The sequence below is a fragment of the Pristiophorus japonicus genome, chromosome 7 (genome assembly GCF_044704955.1).
Source record: "Pristiophorus japonicus isolate sPriJap1 chromosome 7, sPriJap1.hap1, whole genome shotgun sequence".
In the NCBI taxonomy this organism is placed as follows: Eukaryota; Metazoa; Chordata; class Chondrichthyes; family Pristiophoridae; genus Pristiophorus; species Pristiophorus japonicus.
In genome coordinates this window covers 50,689,088-50,709,228 of record NC_091983.1, presented here as the reverse complement: position 1 = coordinate 50,709,228, position 20,141 = coordinate 50,689,088, and the positions used below count along the sequence as shown (strand labels likewise).

General features: G+C 41.6%; 1 protein-coding gene across 1 annotated transcript in view; it reads left to right on the top strand.

The window, feature by feature from the left end:
• Nucleotides 1–559: 559 nt before the first annotated feature.
• The window catches only part of myt1lb (myelin transcription factor 1-like, b), a 432,704-nt gene continuing 413,122 nt past the window's right edge, over nt 560–20,141 (top strand). The window contains exon 1 of the mRNA XM_070884356.1: nt 560–582. The gene's annotated coding sequence lies outside the window, so the exon portion shown is untranslated. The remainder of the gene's footprint in view (nt 583–20,141) is intronic.

Genomic DNA, 20,141 nt, shown 5'->3' with positions numbered 1-20,141 from the left:
CCGGCTTTGTTGCTCATTTTGTACTGTATCAAGCAGGGTTAAATAATATTTAGGAGGAAATTTGTTTCTTTCAAATCTGCAATGGTGCTTTTCAAGCTATTAGAAGATTTGTGGTAAAGCAGCTTTCCTGTGGATGCTGATTTTAGCTGATTATAAACACCGTGCCAGCCCCCCAAGGGTCCCTTCATTTTCCTGACACACTTGACTGCTGCCCCATTAACACTTCGTCTGTTATTGCAATATACCAATTTTAATTAGTATCATTGAATTTGGAGCTTGGCGTGAAAATAATGCAGTATATATTTTTTTGTTACGAAAAAGATGTAACTACTTTTACTACCATTCCTTTTTACTGGAAACAAAAGAAGTAAATACAATATATTTTTTATCATTCCTTTCTGTTTGTTTTGTTTTTTTTACACGTTACTTCCCTGGTTTAGATGTTATCTTCTCACATTTTCCATAGAAAATGAATTCAGAAGAAAGCTGGTGAAACGACAGACGTGGACTCACAGCTGCTGTGACAGGCTCAGAGGAGCAAAGTGTGGACCAAAGAAAAATCACGCCACCAAACGACTTCAGGTACAGAACCATCAAATGAAAGCTCTATTTGGAGTCTTTGAACAGTTGAGTTTTCCTTGTCTTCTTCAGTCTTTTCCTTCCATTTCTATAAAAAAAATGATTGCTAACCGCTGTGATATTATCTGCTTGCTCTTTCATGAGCATTCACAGGCAGTAAAGGATCTGTATTATTTTTGCATTCACTGTCACCAGATGATTCATGGGTAAAAGGCCCCTTTTGCCGTTCGATTAGATGATGCATATGCTGTTCGTGCTGCTAAAAAAAAATCACACTCCTAAGTAGAATGAGCCTTTACAGAATCATGCAGCACTTGATAAGAAAGGAGGCTAGATAAATTGTAAAGCCAGAACGAGATGGGAAGGGGATAAATCATACGCCTATCTATCCAGGCTGTTTTTTTTTAATCAACAGTGATTGTACCATGATGGACTGGCTGCTTTCAGATGTAGTCGGCATTCAAAGAGTGATTTAATTTTTTTAACTATTTTTCAGATGCACATTTTTTGTTGTAGGTTCTATAATTATTTTTAGTTATAGTTTTATGGAAATTTGAAAATTGTACCCTCAGATAAATGAAATGGCTAATGCAACATCTATTTAAATGGGTGAAGATTGTAAGAGAAAATAAAAATGAAAACAAAAGAACATCCAAAAATTATGATGTTCCAATGAAATCAGCAACTAAGTGGTTAACCGAAATCACACACTTATGCATGAAAAAGCAGTGTAGCGTTGCTGTTGATAGACAGGAAAATCCCAAGCAATGTTGCTTAGCAGGGCAGTTGCACAGACATCCTTGCAATGTAAATAATGTCTGTAATATTAAAACATTACCAAATTCCATTGAAAAGAGGGTAAACAAAAAAAAAGGACATGTTATGAATAAATTAGCAATTATAACTTAGAATTTCAACAATATCATCATACTTCCCCACATATAGGATGGATTTACTATATTTAATATGCCGTGCAACCAAAATGTATTTTGCTGTGAATTTTATATATTTTTCACTGGTTTCTCCCTCTTCTCTGTCTGCTGCTGTCTACTTCTTTTGAAGTAAGCTGCAAAGGAAAGGAAGACAATGGTATTAATGTTGAAGCAGCTGATGTACCAACAACGGCAGCTTAATGTTCTATTTTTCAGGTGTTGTGTCCCAGACCCTTGAGTATTTGCATTGCTTATAATTTGAATCATTGTTAACAGATCCTCTTATGGGTAATTTGGTAAGTGCAGTACCTTGAAGTCGTACTTAGCCATGTAGTCAATGAAAGCCCAAGGTTCACGACTGCAGTGAGTGTGCTGCAGCAGCCCTGCGTTCGGTAGAGGAAAATTGGGCAGGCTTTCTGCTCTTGACTGCTATCCAGCAATGCCTGCTGGAAATGCGTGCTAGTGCAAATGATGGGCACAGCTATGATGAACACTAGGCTCAAGTAGTCACCCAGCACGCACTCTCTCCATTCACAGGACTGCAATTGCCTGTGGAACTATATTTCAGCATGAGTTGTATCGTTAAACAGAAAAATAGTGGAGAGAAAAAAAAGAACTATTTAGAGTTAAAAAAATACAAACTTATATCAGACATTAATAGGTCAGGTCCCCTAAAAGGTCCTTAGTACCAACTACTACCCTTTGCTGCAACAGGATGGGGAAGAAGAAAAGATCTTAGAACTTGTATTGCATTTGTGGCAATCCCTTGGGAGAAATGCAACTGAAATTATGGTGCACCGGCATGAATACTTGGCAGAAATGGATTTAAAATGGTCAAAATACATTGCTGAAGAATGACATGTGTTGGTTTATTTTACCACTTTAAAAAAATAATTTATTTTGTTTACTCCACTTACTTAGTTTCCTTGCCTCAGTCCCCTTCCTTTAGTGGGTGGCTGACTCCCAGGCCATTGCAAATGGTGCTCCTTATCCTATTGTGATAGATGTGCATGAGAACCCCTAGGTTAATAACTGTCTGAATCGTACTCTCACTCTGTGGAGAAACACGCACCTTCTGCTCAGCACCTTCTCACTAATCAGATGATTTTGCTGATCCTCTGCCCTAACATTCCATCACACTGCTTTCCCTCTTAATTTTGTGTCTGAAATATCCTTATGTTTAATTTTTGCTGAGACCAATTGTCATGCTTTGACCGTTGCCCCAGATGCAATCAGCCAGCTCAGCACAGACCAGACATTCGACCTGGGACCCAGCTGTATTACATGGTTACATATCACGTCACACCGTGCATTAACTGACTAAGTAATCAAGGAGTCTCTTTAAAAAAAAATCATATGCAATGCTAATATATTAGTTTTCAAGAAGGATAAACTATTCTGCTATTTGTAAGCTTATCTCCTTGCTTGGACAATTGGAGCTTTCAAGACAGAGATAGATAGATTTTTGTTAGGTAAGGGTATCAAGGGATATGGAGTTGAAGTGCAGGTCAGCCATGATCTAATTGAATGGCGGAGCAGGCCCGAAAGGCTGAATGGCCTAATCCTGTTCCTAATGTTCCAATGTTGCTTGGGTACTTGAGGTGATGCTCCACCTACGGCAACTGGAATAATCAGATCTACTGCTCTCAAACCTTCGCTACTGTCACTCTTTGTTCTGCTGCCAGGTGTTGCAAAAGAATAAGCAGCAATCATTCCACCTTCAGTTTTCTCCTTATCCCTGAGACAATACTTGGCTTCTACTCTGTGTTTCTCACACAACGGAGCTGATTTTGTTCTCATTCTCACCCCATTTGTTAGTGGGAATAGAGAGGTAGCAAGACCAAAATCACTGTGCAGTATTTACCTTCCCATTGCCATTGATATCTGGTGCACCGTGTTTTTGTAGCGGGTCAGGAAATAATCGCCTAGTACTCTTGCAGTAAGCAAGTGGGAGCCTCAATAATCTATACAAATGGAGGCCCTATGACGTGTTGCAATTTTAGTGTTTTAATGATCAGCAAGTGTTCTGCGCAAGCTCACCCAGTGCAACTCCACGTAGAGTAGCCGAACCAGTGGTCCTGCAGTAGGCAGTGGGCGGCCACTCCGAAAATGCTCCAGGGAATTTTTTTTAATGACTTTTATGTGGGCCTGAAGGAACTCCTCCTGGCCCTACAAAAATCATTTTGCTTGCCATTGGATTCTCAGACCTTGTGATTGCACGTGACCCCCCCCCCCCCCACCCCCCACACCTTTATTAAATACTGCTGGCTCGGCTCCATGGAGACGCTACTGCTGGATTTCCAATGCCCCAACTCCTCCCCGATTGGCGAGCTGCTTGTCAGCGCTCTGCCTGCCACCTGCCCAATGAACAGGGTCACATGAAAATGGACCCCTATATTTCTAAAATTAGAAACTGACCAGAGTGCAGAGGGGAGAACAGTTAAACAGTGACCTTGACTGCTATGAATAATGTTTTTGCCACAGAGGGATCTAAGGTGTGCTGCATTGCTGCTGCAACACTCAGCAATACCATGTAATTAAAATATATCTTTAACTAATCGATACTTGAGTTGTCGCTATTGTAACATAGCGTCTGATAACAGGAAATTTTAAAATATTACCGGAGTTCAAGAAGCCTTTTTTGGAAACAAAATCACACATATATGTAAGTGTTCCTACACTTGCCCATTATTTGCCTGGACTTTCAAACTTCCATCAGCGCAAGCACTAACATGACCAGCAGAGCAGAACCTCTCATTTTTGTGCTTCCATCTCATTAATTAACAATAACATATAGTGGATTGAGGGGAGACATGCCCCCTATGTTCTTATTGATTGAGAAAGTCAGTAAACACCAACAACAAAGTAACATAATCAAACATGCTGATTGTAAAAGTTCATTTCAAAGATTAAAGATTCAATTCATTGGTGAGCTAACACATTCCATCATAGAGTGAAGTTATGTAATTTTCCAAAAATGAGTTCCCTATTTCAGATGACCTTTCTGGGCAATTCCGCATTGAAAAAGAAGGCGAATCTGACAGAGACCAAACCTGAGCTTCTCTAATGCACCTTTCAGGGACGAGTTAAAGCATAGGTTTGGCTGCTTTGAATGGTATTTGCCAAAAAGGGACTTTAAGAGGTTGAAAGCAAAGAAAATTTTAACAAACTTTAGGAGTAGGAAATATTGACTATTTCCCAGATGCTATAATGCCAAACAGGCAGCCTGGCACCCCCTCTTGGGTGCCAGGTCATTGGCCTGGCCGAAACCCTCCCTGGTGGCCCAGTGTTTGCCACTGAGGATATAGAGTTCAAAGCAGCCCTCCCCTTTAACTGAAGGGGAGAAACGTTGTGACACGTCAGCGTGACGTGGCGATGATAACTGGTCGGGGTGGTGGACCCGCTGCAAGGGCACCTCCGCCCTGCAACCGATCGCAACACCCCACCAAGGACAAAAACATTTCAAAGAGCTGAATGTCTCCGGTATCTCAGGTATCTCCCCTCCCGTAGGTGCGCCCAGTTTGGGGCGGGGCTCAATTTCGGCCCCTCAGCATTGTTGCAATAAAATGCTAAGTGACGAAGGCAGGCATGAAATTAACTTTGTATGTTTGAGGAAAGGTAGAAGTACAATTTAGACTGCTGTGAAAGTATGCAATTGCCTATTTTTCTATGGGAGTTCTGATCTCCCACCATAACTTCAGTGGAAGATTGGTTGAAACCCTGGAGAAACAACAAAAACCTCACAGTAATTCTACCCCAATAACACCGAATTATGTCTTAAACAAGCAGTGAAAGGTCATCTCAATTATAATAGAGACACTTCAATCTGCAACAGGGTCTGAGTTTCTGGGGGTGCCCTATTAATCTTTAAAATAATAAAATTATTAAAAATAGCTTTCTTATTGAAACACTGCATTTCTTCTCTGCATCCTAATTTGCTGTTCTGCTTTTGTTCATTCTCAAACATTTGAGCCACAAAGCAGTTTCTTCCTGTTATAATTAACCAATTATAGTTTCAGTGTCAATTATTAAGGGTATAAAAGACTTGCATTTATGTGGCGCCTTTCACGACCACTGGACATATATAAACTTAAAAAAACTAAAGTCTGTTGTTTTAGTGGTTTTCCAGCTTATAATTCAAAAAACATAATTTTATGAATAACAATGATTAATTAGCTTTTGGTTACCATAACCTTTGAACAAATATTACACTTGATTTTTTTTAATGTTGAGTGGGAAGTCAGACTTGCTGTGACTTATGTGCAATGTGGTTCAGTTGTTATCAAAGGTCATTAGCTTTCAATAATGTTTGCCACTGAGTACAGAAATCAGGACTGGCTGAAACTAATTAGTTGTTGGTGAGCTAATCTTGAATACCATTCTTGAAAAAAACATGACAAAAGGAGTTTGCTTTTGTAGTTGTTGCTATTTGGAAGAGAATGCCAGAGAACATCTTAAAAGTTGTCATTTTCACAGTTTATTTCATGGAGTGCTCCTTTGAATTTTATCTCAAAGATAAAAGATTCATTGTGAATGATTGCAATTTAAAATGAATAGCCATTAACATGCTAGCACTTGGTGGTTGCTATATATATTTAACAATGTTATTCAGTGAGAAGTGTGTATAGTTCTTCCTCATTCTATATTCTCCCAGGTTGTCAATGGGTAGAATTATTACAAAAGCAGTCTCGACATAACGTTTTAATGTTAGTCATGTTGTGACATTGAGATAGTACTCGCTTGACCCTTCCAGTGCTACTTAAAGGCACCTCTCCGAGGTTTTTGCATCAGTTCTCTTCCCTGTTTCTAGCAGTATCGCACTCCTCAGTTTATCCTGTTCTCAGAAAGTAAATTTCAACAGTATATGCTTTGTCAAACTTCAATTATTTCAGTGATGTAACTGCTTTTTAAAATAAAAACATTTGCTTTTCTCCTTCAAGATTTTAAGCGTTCTGTGCTTTACAGTGATTATTATTTGTGATACTTGCCCTGCAAGCATAATATTTCTGTGCTTGGGTTTCTCCACCTGCATTTCCTGGAACTAGCTGTAGAAGTGAAAATGATCCTTGAGGAATATATGCACTATATGAGTGAGCCCTAGGCAACAGGAAAGTTGACAACCCTGTCAGCACTGTTTAGCTCCATGCCAATGAGATGCCAGTGTGACCTGTTCCTTTGCCAGAGAAACACTCTTGGACAGGATAAGCATTCTTGCATCCATCGTTAGGGGCTTTGCTCCGTGGTGGAATCAGCCAGTGCCAAACAAAGATCACGCTCATTGCTGCCGAGCCCTTGGCAGGATGAACATTTTATAACAGGAACCCAATACTGGGGAAAGTAGGGCCATGTTGCCATGCAGTGTACTTTTCTTCTCGTAGTAGGGTTTCTCAATTGAGCTTTAAGCCTTCATATCATTCCCTGACCAGGATTTGTGACTACCTCCAAATAATCATAAGAACATAAAAAATAGAAGCAGGAGTAGGCCATACGACCTCTCGAGCCTGCTCCGCCATGGCTGATCCGTTCATGGACTCGGGTCCACTTCCTTGCCCGCTTCTCATAACCCCTTATTCTCTTATCAGTTAAGAAACTGTCTATCTCTGTCTTAAATTTATTCAATGATCAAGCTTCCACAGCTCGCTGAGGCAGTGAATTTCACAGATCTACAACCCTCTGAGAGAAGAAATTTCTTCTCATCTCAGTTGAAAATGGGTGGCCCCTTATTCTAACATCATGCCCTCTAGTTCTAGTCTCCCCTATCAGTGGAAACATCCTCTCTGCATTCACCTTGTCAAGCCCCCTCATAATCATACGTTTCGATAAGATCACCTCTCATTCTTCTGAATTCCACTGAGTAGAGGCCCAACCTACTCAACCTTTCCTCAAAAGTCAACCCTTCAACTCCGGAATCAACCTAGTGAACCTTCACTGAACTGCCTCCAAAACAAGTCTATCCTTTCTTAAATATGGAAATCAAAACTGAATGCAGTATTTCAGGTGTGGCCTTGCCAATACCCTGTATAACTGTAACAAGACTTCCCTGCTTTTATACTCCATCCCCTTTGCAATAAAGGCCAAGATTTCATTGGCCTTCCCGATCACATGCTGTACCTGTATATTAACCTTTTGTGTTTCATGCACCAGGACCCCCAGATCCCGCTGTACTGCTGCACTTTACAATTGTTCTCCATTTAAATAATAACTTGCTCTTTGATTTTTTTTCTGTCAAAGTACATAACCTCACACTTTCCAACATTATACTCCATCTGTCAAACTTTTGCCCACTCACTTAGCCTGTCTATGTCCATTTGCAGGTTTTTTGTATCCTCCTCACACATTGCTTTTCCTCTTATCTTTGTATCATCAGCAAACTTGGCGATGTTACACTCGGTCCCTTCATCCAAGTCGTTAATATAGATTGTAAATAGTTGGGGTCCCAGTACTGATCCCTGCAGCACCCCACTTGTTACCGATCCTGACTCTCTGTTTTCTGTTAGTTAGCCAATCCTCTATCCATGCTAATATATTAACCCCAACCTCATGGAACTTTTATCTTGTGCTGTAATCTTTTATGTGAAACCTTGTCAAATGCCTTCTGGAAGTCCAAATTCACCACATCCACTGGTTCCCCTTTATCCACCCTGTTCGTTACATCCTCAAAGAATTTCAGCAAATTTTTCAAACATGACTTCCCCTTCATAAATCCATGCTGACTCTGCCTGACTGAATTATGTTTTTCCAAATGTCCTGCTACTGCTTTTTTAATAATGGACCCCAACATTTTCCCAATCACAGATGTTAGGCTAACTGGTCTATAGTTTCCTGCTTTTTGTCTGCCTCCTTTTTTAAATAGGGGTGTTACATTTGCAGTTTTCCAATCTGCTGGGACCTCCCCAGAATCCAGGGAATTTTGGTAAATTACAACCAATGCATCCACTGTCCCTGCCGCTACTTCTCTTAAGACCCTAGGATGCAAACCATCAGGTCCAGGGGATTTATCCGCCTTTAGTCCCATTATCTTACTGAGTACCACTTTCTTAGTGACTGTGTTAAGTTCCTTCCTCCCTTTAGCCCCTTGACTATCCTATTTTTAGTGTCCTCTACCGTAAAGATTGATACAAAATATTTGTTCAGAGTTTCTGCCATCTCTGTGTTCCCCATCACTAATTCCCCGGTCTCATCCTCTAAGGGACCAACATTTACTCTAGCCACTCTTTTTCTTTTTATATACCTGTAGAAACTCTTGCTATCTGTTTTTATATTTCGTGCTAGTTTACTTCCATAGTCTATCTTGCCTATCTTAATCATTTTTTTAGTCATTCTTTGCTGGCTTTTAAAAGCTTCCCAATCTTCTGTCCTCTCACTAGTTTTGGCCACTTTGTATGCCCTTGTTTTTAATTGGATATGATCCTTTATTTCTTTAGTTAGCCACGGATGGCTATCTTTTCTTTTACAACCTTTCCTCCTTACTGGAATATATTTTTCTTGAGAGTTGTGAAATATCTCCTTAAATGTATGCCACTGTTCATGAACTGTCCTACACTTTATTCTATTTTCCCAGTCCACTTTAGCCAATTCTGCCCTCATACCTTTGTAGTCTCCTTTATTTAAGCTTAGTACGCTGGTTTGAGATCCAACTTTCTCGCCCTCCATCCGAATTTGAAATTCTACCATGCTATGATCACTCATTCCAAGGGGCTCCTTTACTAGGAGATTGTTTATTAATCCTGTCTCATTACACAGGTCCAGATCTAAGATAGCCTGCCCCTGGTTGGTTCCATTACATAATGCTCAAGGAATCCATCTCTTATGCACTCTATGAACTCTTCCTCAAGGCTACCCTGACCAATTTGATTTGTCCAATCAATATGGAGGTTAAAATCACCCATGACTATTACTGTTCCCTTTTTACAAGCCCCCCACTATTTCTTGGTTTATACTCCGTCTAACAGAGTTGCTACTGGTGAGGGGCCTATAGACTACACCCACCAATGACTTTTTCCTCTTATTATTCCTTATCTCCACCCAAACTGATTCAACATCCTGATCACTTCACATCACAAGGTCAAGAAGGTGTGGTTCATATGGTTGCCCCTCAAGTTCCAATTCTCAGAAGTTCATGACTAAAGTTTTACCTTGATGAAGGATATTATTTGGAAGTAGGCAGGGAATTTTGCTGTCCATGCCCTTGCTATTAACAGAGTTGGAGAACATCCACTGATGGTTAAGATTGAGGAACCCATCCTTCTTTCCCCATCATGAAATGTCTGTATCAGGTGCTAAAGGCTGCTGTCTCTCAAGTGTAAGATTACCGTGTTCTCTCTACATTCTGCAACATCTGGAAGGGCATGGAATGTTTGAATCAAATGTTCCTGAGGGTGGATCCCTACAGAGTCAGCAACTAGAGAAACATGAATTTAGGGAGAGGACAGGAGTGGGTGACCATCCACAGGGAGGGCAGGAATAGATAGAAGGTACAGGAAATCACTAGGTTCCTGTAGCTGACTGATAGCTACATAGTTCTGGATAGCCATGGGGAAGACAGCAATAGTCAACACTGTATTTTCGAGACAGTGGCTACCCAAGGCATAAGAATATAAGAAATGGGAGCAGGAACAGGCTATACAACCCTTCGAACCTGCTCCATCATTTAATACGATCATGGCTGATCCTATCATGGACTCAGGTCCACGTCCTTGCTCGCTCCCTATAACCTCTTATTTCCTTATCGGTTAAGAAACTGTCTATCTCTGTCTTAAATGTATTCAATGTCCCAGGTTCTACAGCTCTCTGAGGCAATTAATTCCACAGACTTACAACCCTCTGAGAAAAGAAATTCCTCTTCATCTCAGTTTTAAATGGGCGGCCCCTTATTTGAGATTATGCCCCCTAGTTCTAGTCTCCCTTATCAGTGGAAACATCCTCTCTGCATCCACCTTGTTAAGTCCTCTCATAATCTTATACGTTTCGATAAGATCACCTCTCATTCTACTGAATTCCAATGGGTAGAGGCCCAACCAATTCAACCTTTCCTCATAAGTCAACCCTCTCATCTCCGGAATTAACCTAGTGAACCTTCTCTGAACTGCCTCCAAAGCAAGTATATCCTTTCGTAAATATGGAAACCAAAACTATATACAGTATTCCAGGTGTGGCCTCATCAATACCCTGTATAACTGTAGCAAGACTTCCCTGCTTTTATACTCCATCCCCTTTGCAATAAAGGCCAAGATTCCATTGGCCTTCCTAATCAACTGCTGTACCTGCATACTAACCTTTTGTGTTTCATACACCAGGACATCCAGGTCCCGCTGTACTGCAACACTTTGCAATTTTTCTCCATTTAAATAATAACTTGCTCTTTGATTTTTTTTTTCTGCCAAAGTGCATAACCTCACACTTTCTAACATTATACTCCATCTGACAAATTTTTGTCCACTCACTTAGCCTGTCTATGTCCTTTTGCAGGTTTTTTGTGACCCCCTCACACATTGCTTTTCCTCCCATCTTTGTATTGTCAACAAACATGGCTACATTATACTCAGTCCCTTCATCCAAGTCATTAATATAGATTGTAAATAATTGGAGTCCCAGCACTGATTCCTGTGGCACCCTACTAGTTACTGATTGCCAACCCGAAAATGAAGCATTTATCCCGACTCTTTGTTTTCTGTTCATTAGCCAATCCTCTGTAATATATTACCCCCAACCTCGTGAACTTTTATCTTTTGCAGAAATCTTTCATGTGGAACCTTCTCAAATGCCTCCTGGAATTCCAAATTCACCACATCCACTGGTTCCCCTTTATCCACCCTCATCCTCAAAGAATTCCAGAAAATTTGTCAAACATGACTTCCCCTTCATAAATCCATGCTGACTCTGTCTGACTGAATTATGCTTTTCCAAATGTCCTGCTACTGCTTCTTTAATAATGGACTCCAACATTTTCCCAACCACAGATGTCAGGCTAACTGGTCTATAGTTTCCTGCTTTTAGTCTGCCTCCTTTTTTACATAGGGGCATTACATTTGCAGTTTTCCAATCTGCTGGGACTTCCCCAGAATCTAGGGAATGTTGGTAAATTACAACCAATGCATCCATTATCCCTGCCGCTACTTCTCTCAAGACCCGAGGATGCAAGCCATCAAGTCCAGGGGATTTATCCGCCTTTAGTCCCACTCCATTTTTTAAATAGGGGTATTACATTTGCAGTTTTCCAATCTGCTGGGACTTCCCCAGAATCTAGGGAATTTTGGTAAATTACAACCAACACATCCATTATCCCCGCAGCTACTTCTCTCAAAACCCTAGGATGCAAGCTATCCAGTACAGGGGATTTATTCGCCTTTAGTTGTGGTGTATTTGGACTTCCAGAAGGCATTTGACAAGGTGCCACATAAAAGGTTACTGTACAGGATAAAAGTTCACGGGGTTGGGGGTAATATATTAGCATGGATAGAGGATTGGCTAACTAACAGAGAACAGAGAGTCGGGATAAATGGTTCATTCTCTGGTTGGCAACCAGGAACTAGTGGGGTGCCGTAGGGTTCAGTGCTGGGACCCCAACTATTTACAATCTAAATTAATGACTTGAAAGAAGGGACTGAGTGTAACATAGCCAAGTTTGCTGATGATGCAAAGATGGGAGGAAAAGCAATGTGTGAGGAGGACACAAAACATCTTCAAAAGGACATAGACAGGCTAAGTGAGTGGGCAAAAATTTAGCAGATGGGGTATAATGTCGGAAAGTGTGAGGTTATGCACTTTGGCAGAAAAAAAATCAAAGAGCAAGTTATTATTTAAATGGAGAAAGATTGCAAAGTGCCGCAGCAAACAGCGGGACCTGGGGGTACTTGTGCATGAAACACAAAAGGGTAGTATGCAAGTACAGCAAGTGATCAGCAAGGCCAATGGTATCTTGGCCTTTATTGCAAAGGGGATGGAGTATAATAGCAGGGAAATCTTGCTACAGCTGTATAAGGTATTGGTGAGGCTACAGCTGGAATACTGCATGCAGATTTGGTTTCCATATTTACGAAAGGATATACTTGCTTTGGAGGCAGTTCAGAGAAGGTTCACTAGGTTGATTCTGGGGATGAGGGTGTTGACTTATGAGGAAAGGTTGCGTAGGTTGGGCCTCTACTCATTGGAATTCAGAAGAATGGGAGGTGATCTTATCGAAATGTATAAGATTATGAGGGGACTTGACAAGATGGATGCAGAGAGGATGTTTCCACTGATGGAGGAGACTAGAACTAGAGGGCATGATCTTAGAATAAGGGGCCGCCCATTTAAATCAGAGATGAGGAGAAATTTCTTCTCTCAGTGGGTTGTAAATCTGTGGAATTCGCTGCCTCAGAGAGCTGTGGAAGCTGAGACATTGAATAAATTTAAGACAGAAATAGACAGTTTCTTAAACGATAAGGGGATAAGGGGTTATGGGGAGCGGGCAGGGAAGTGGAGCTGAGTCCATGATCAGATCAGCCACGATCTTATTGAATGACGGAGCAGGCTCGAGGGGCCATATGGACTACTCCTGTTTCTATTTCTTATGTTCTTATCTTACTGAGTACCACCTCCTTAGTGATTGTGATTGTGTTAAGTTCCCCCCCCCGCACCCCCCCCCCCCATAGCCCCTTGCCTATCAACTGTTGGGATATTTTTTGTGTCCTCTGCCGTAAAGGGGAGGAGGGAAAAATTATAAAGAAAAAGAAAGATATTTGGCGTAGGAGATTCTATAAATTGGAGGCACAGATAGTTTGCTTTTCAGCTATAACTGAATGCCACATGGTTTGACCTACCTGGTGCTACAGTGAAGGATGTCACACAGTGGCCAACAAACTTTTAATCAGGGAAGGTGATCGATAATTGTCATTCATAATCAATAACATAGACAAGAGTAGGTTCAAGGTCCTGCAGTCAGATTTTCTGGAGCTAGGTGCTGGGTGAAGAAAAGGACCGATCGCTGGATTACTGGCAGTCACACATGCTGGACAATATAGGCAGCATAGCGGTAAATGTATGGCTAGGGATGTAGGAGAGAAGAATTTAGAAACTGGCAACATTGGATGAGTTTTACGCAATCTGGATCTCTGTTCTGCAAGAATTATAATTATTATAAGTATTACAGAGTCATGGCTAAATAAGGATACAGAGGTGGGTGGGGAGAGAGTACATATCAAAGGATAAAGATATGTAACAATAAGAGAGGATGAGCCAGTAGGGATTTTTTAAATATTAAATAACATATGAAGCTAAGGGAAATAATAAAATCTGGATTTACTAAGGACATGTTAGACATTATGGATTGATATCAGGGATAATAAAGGGAACAAGCTAGTTGCTGGGATCAGTTACAAGATATCAAGTCAGAGTGAGCCTATGGATGCTGAACTGTATAAACAGTTTAGGAAGGTAATTTTTTGAGTGAATATGATTGTTATTGGCAGGGTGCAACGTTTAATCTACCGGGAATTAACTATAAAGACTCCAGTGGGAACTGAAGAAAAAAATAGACTTTGTTTTGGGACTTAATCATGGACTGCTTTTTAACCCAGATGGCTAATAAGGAACACGTGAGGATGGAGGAGTTTCTGGATCCATTTTTGTGTAACAGTTCAGAGATGATTGAACAATTAAAGCTCCTGGAAACAATGACCATAACATAAATGTATTTGGCGGTAGACTCAAAATAGATAAGAAAATACAGTAAAGGGCCTGAATTTCTTCAGGGCTTCTCCTGCTCCACCATAGTAATTTTAGGGGACATTTGATGGAAACTACGTTTACAAACGTAAATGGGCTTTTCCACTTAACTTCCACTGAAGTTACATTGGCCGAGCAGGAGATACATTGAGGAAATTCACCCTCAAAGACTCTTAACTTTAAGAGGTGGAAGTGAGGAAGCATCTAATGGAGCTGGATTGGAATGGATTGTTAGAGGGGCAAAGTTTGGAGAAGAAGTAAAATACTTTTAAATGTACAATGCAGGAGTTGGAAAGTCAATTGAAACCGTTGGGTAGGAAACACAACATAAATAAGAGAAAACCTGTGTGGACAACAAAAGAGGTAATGCAAGGAATAAGGGCAAAAGAGAGAGCATTCCTCAAATATACCGCTTCAGGTTCCTAGAACCACAAGAGGTTTATAGCATAGAAGGAGGCAATCAGTCCATCATGTATGTTCAAGTTCTTTGCCATGCCCTCTTCTCATAGCCCTGCATTTTCCTCACCTTCAAATGTTTATCAATTGTTCCATTAAAAGATGCAATGGACTCATCTATGGGAAAGCATCACAATCTGTAACAACTCTGTATAATAAATTTCTCCTAACCTCTGTCCCCACTGTTAGTGATAATTTTAAATTGATTACTGTTCATTACTGACTCCCCAGTCAGAAAAAAATAGTCCTTCCCTGTTTAACATAGCAAAACCTTTCATAATTAAAAAATCCTCAATTAAATCTCTTCTTAGGCTTCTCTGCGTCAATGGAAGTAGACCCAGTATCTCTTCTGTTCTTGTGATTATAGTCTCTCATCCCTAATATCATCCTAAGAACATATAAACATAAGAATAGGAACTGGAGTAGGTCATATGGCCCCTCGAGCCTGCTCCGCCATTCAATAAGATCATGGTTAATCTGATCATGGACTCAGCTCCACCTCTCTGCCCGCTCCCCATAACCCCTTATCCCCTTATCGTTTAAGAAACTGTCTATTTCTGTCTTAAATTTATTCAATGTCCCAACTTCCACAGCTCTCCGAGGCAGCGAATTCCACAGATTTACAACCCTCTGAGAGAAGAAATTTCTTCTCATCTCAGTTCTAAATGGGCGGTCCCTTATTCTAACATCATGCCCTCTAGTTCTAGTTTCCTCCATCAGTGGAAACATCCTCTCTGCATCCACCTTGTCAAGTCCCCTCATAATCTTATATGTTTCGATAAGATCACCTCTCATTCTTCTGAATTCCAATGGGTAGAGGCCCAACTTACTCAACCTTTCCTCATAAGTCAACCCCCTTATCCCCAGAATCAACCTAGTGAACCTTCTCTGAACTGCCTCTAATGCAAGTTTATCCTTTCGTAAATATGGAAACCAAAACTGTATACAGTATTCTAGGTGTGGCCTCATCCATACCTTATACAGCTGTAGCAAGACTTCCCTGCTTTTATACTCCATCCCCTTTGCAATAAAGGACCAAGGTTCCATTGGTCTTCCTGATTACTTGCTGTACCTGCATACTATCCTTTTGTGTTTCATGCACAAGTACCCCCAGGTCCTGCTGTACTGCAGCACTTTGCAATCTTTCTCCATTTAAATAATAACTTGCTCTTTGATTTTTTCTGCCAAAGTGCATAACCCCACACTTTCCAACATTATACTCCATCTACCAAATATTTTCCCACTCACTTCGCCTGTCTATATCCTTTTGCAGATTTTTTGTGTCCTCCTCACATATTACTTTTCCTCCCATCTTTGTATCATCAGCAAACTTGGCTACGTTACACTCAGTCCCTTCTTCCAAGTTGTTAATATAGATTGTAAATAGTTGGGATCCCAGCACTGATCCCTGTGGCACCCCACTAGTTACTGATTGCTAACCAGAGAATGAACCATTTATCCCAACTCTCTGTTTTCTATTAGTTAGCCAATCCTGGTGAATCTACACTGTATGCTCTCAGAGTGGCCAATTTTAGCACACAAAAACTGGTGGGTTGGGAGCACATGGGAGTGAAAAATTAACATTTCTGATCCCTGACCCCAACCTGCCTGCAACCCACCCACTTCCGGGCTTTACGGAGGCAGGACAAGGGGTGGGCAGCCAACCCGCTCCCCGGAGGCGGGTTGGCAATGTTAATGAGGCTGGCAGCATCTGAGTTAACCTGCTTTGCAGGTTTTACAGTGGGAGGCTGGGTTTCCCAAGCCTCGGGAAACCCGTCAACTGAAGGATGGCGAGGACAGCTTCGGGAAGAAAGTAAGTGCCTTCACAACACTGTTTGTGGGCCAAGAGGAGCTGGAGTGCTTCCCCCCAACACCCAAGCTTCCCCCCTCCCCCCGCCATCCCAATCAGACCACCTCCTCCCAACCCCGCCCATATCAGGGATCAGGATCTACAGAAAACAGAGAGTTAAAGAATTAGAGCCATAGAAGAAAATTACGCAGAAGGTGGCCATTTGGTCAATCGTATCTGTACTGGCTCTTTGCTGGAGCAATCCAAAACTAATAGAACCGTTGGAAATTTTGAATGGGGGTGGCATGGTTTCAGGCAGTTGGGAAATGGATGTTATGCTGAACTTCTTTGTCTTGGTTTCTATGGAAGAATCAACTGAAAGTAAGGATTCCCTTGGAAGCAAGGATTTATATTTCAGGAAATGAGAAAGAAATATTAAGGACAATTGTAATTAATGATAAGGAAGTGATGGCAATATTGAAGGCATTGCAAAAAGGGAAAAGAACTAGATGGCCAGCACACAAGAATACTTAAGGGCATGGCTGGCTGAATCCTCTGGCGGTGGTCTTTAGGAAGTCATTGCAATCAGGAGTTGAACCAAAGTATTGGACATGCGAAAATATAGCATTTATCTCTTAAAAAAACAACAAATTGACTGCTCTTGAAATTACAGGCTGGTTATGTTGACATTAATTGTGGATAAATTGGTAGAGGCTATCCTGAAAAATAGTAAGGTGAATTACCTCGAGAATTATGAAGTTATCAGGGCAAGTTAAGGTGGCTTTATGGCGAGAAGATCCTACTTGTTAAATATGTTAGATTTCTATAAGGAGCTGTTTGAGTTTGTGGATAAAGGGAACTCGGTTGACATTGTTCACCCAGACTTTACTGCAGTAGCATATAAGAGGTTGTCAATAAGGTAGAAAAGCCTCATGGAATAGCTGGGCAGTTATCAAAGTAGATTGACTACTGGCTGCATCCAAGGAGACAGAGTGCGGTCATGACAGGAGCCGTGTCAGAGTGACTGTGGACGGATCAAAGCTGGAATCTTTGCTGTTCATATTGTTTATCAATACTGTCAAATTTTGCTGATGATACCAAGGTGGAGGCATTGTAATTCATCAAGAACAGGCAGATCAGGTGCAGAAGAGTCAATAGATTGGAAAGCTGGATCAACAAGAGCCAAATTGATTGCCCAGGATGAGACAGAGGAAGCAGAATAAGCAGAGGGCCTCTACATTCACAGACCTGGTGTTGCACTTCTGCTGCAGCTTGAGGACCCAGAGACGCTACGTTCTGGCATGCGTTGCCAGTATCCACAGGGCCTTGTAAGGGGTGGAACCTTGGACGACCTGTGACAAGGGCATCCTTGTCAGAGAGGGTGGAACTGGGGAAAGGGAATGCCTATGCTGGGAATTGCTACATCGACAGACTCAAAGGGATCTATTGTATCCTTAAAGGCCGCTAGACCAAGTGAGAAGAGGCAAAGCAGCCTCCTGAAGTATGGACGTGGGCCCCACTAGATGAGTAGTGAAATCCAGGTGGGGATCCATTGGATTCGGGTACAGACTAGACATATTCCCACAAGCAGGAAACTATGGCCATCCAAAGTTACAGCGCCTGGAATGACTAAAGACAAAGGCCATGATTTCTCCTACCTCAGCGAGTCCATGGCGGGCGAAGTCAGTGGCAGGTCCTGGCCTCGCTGCTGGCTCCAGCCCACTGTACAAAATGATTTTACGTTGATTGGGCAAATACATGGCAGATGCCAATTGAAGAAAGCAGGTCTGATGACGTCATTTAATGTGCACCTTTGGAAGTGGCTGAATGAGTTTCAGTGAAATGTGAGATATAGAAACATAAAAACATAGAAAATAGGGGCAGGAGTAGGCCATTCGGCCCTTCGAGCCTGCACCACCATTCAATAAGATCATGTCTGAACATTCATCTCAGTACCCTTTTCCTGCTTTCTCTCCATACCCCTTGATCCCTTTAGCCGTCAGGGCCATATCGAACTCCCTCTCGAATATATCTAACAAACTGGCATCAACAACTCTCTGCGTGAAGAAGTTTTTTCCTCATCTCAGTCCTAAATAGCTTACTCCTTATGCTTAGGCTGTGACCCCTGGTTCTGGACTTCCCCAACATCGAGAACATTCTTCCTGCATATAACCTGTCCAGTCCCATCAGAATTTTACATGTTTCTATGAGATCCCCTCTCATTCTTCGAAACTCCAGTGAATACAGACCCAGTCGATCCAGTCTCTCTTCATATGTCAGTCTTGCCATCCCAGGAATCAGTCTGGTGAACCTTCGCTGTACTCCCTCAATAGCAAGAATGTTCTTCCTCAGATTAGAAGACCAAAACGGAACACAATATTCCAGGTAAGGCCTCACCAAGGCCCTGTACTCCTGCAGTAAGACCTCCCTGCCCCTGTACTCAAATCCCCTAGCTATGAAGGCCAACATGCCATTTGCCTTCTTCACCGCCTGCTGTACCTGCATGCCAACTTTCAATGACTGATGTACCATGACACCCAGGTCTCGTTGCACCTCCTCTTTTCCTAATCTTCTGCCATTCAGATAATATTCTGCCTTCATGTTTTTGCCACCAAAGTGGATAACCTCACATTTATCTACATTATACTGCATCTGCCATGTATTTGCCCACTCACCTAACCTGTCCAAGTCATCCTGCAGCCTCTTAGCATCCTCCTCACAGCTCACAATGCCACCCAGCTTCGTGTCATCTTGGAGATATTACATTAAATTCCTTCATCTAAGTCATTGATGTATATTGTAAATAGCTGGGGTCCCAGCACTGAGCCCTGCGGCACCCTACTAGTCACTGCCTGCCATTCTGAGAAGGACCCATTTATCTCTACTCTCTGCTTCCTGTCTGTCAAACAGTTCTCTCTCCATGTCAATACATTACCCCCAATACCGTGTGCTTTAATTTTGCACACCAATCTCTTGTGTGGGACCTTGTCACAAGCCTTTTGAAAGTCCAAATATAGCACATCCACTGATTCTCCCTTGACCAGTCTACTAGTTACATCCTCAAAAAATTACAGAAGATTAGTCAAGCATGATTTCCCTTTCATAAATCCATGCTGACTTGGACCGATCCTGTCACTGCTTTCCAAATGTGTTGCTATTTCATCTTTAGTAATTGTTTCCAACATTTTACCCACTACTGATGTCAGGCTAACCGGTCTATAATTCCCCGTTTTCTCTCTCCTCCCTTTCTTAAAAAGTGGTGTTACATTAGCTACCCTCCAGTCCAAAGGAACTGATCCAGAGTCGATAGATTGTTGGGAAATGATCACCAATGCATCCACTATTTCTAGGGCCACTTCATTAATACTCTGGGGTGCAGAGTATCAGGCCACGGGGATTTATCGGCCTTCAATCCCATCAATTTCCCTAACACAATTTCCTGACTAATAAGGATTTCCTTCAGTTCCTCCTTCTCGCTAGACCCTCGGTCCCCTAGTATTTACGGAAGGTTATATGTGTCTTCCTTCGTGAAGACAGAACCAAAGTATTTGTTCAATTTGTCTGCTATTTCTTTGTTCCCCATTATAAATTCACCTGATTATGACTAAAAGGGACTTACGTTTGTCTTCACTGATCTTTTTCTCTTCACATATCTATGGAAGCTTTTGCAGTCAGTTTTT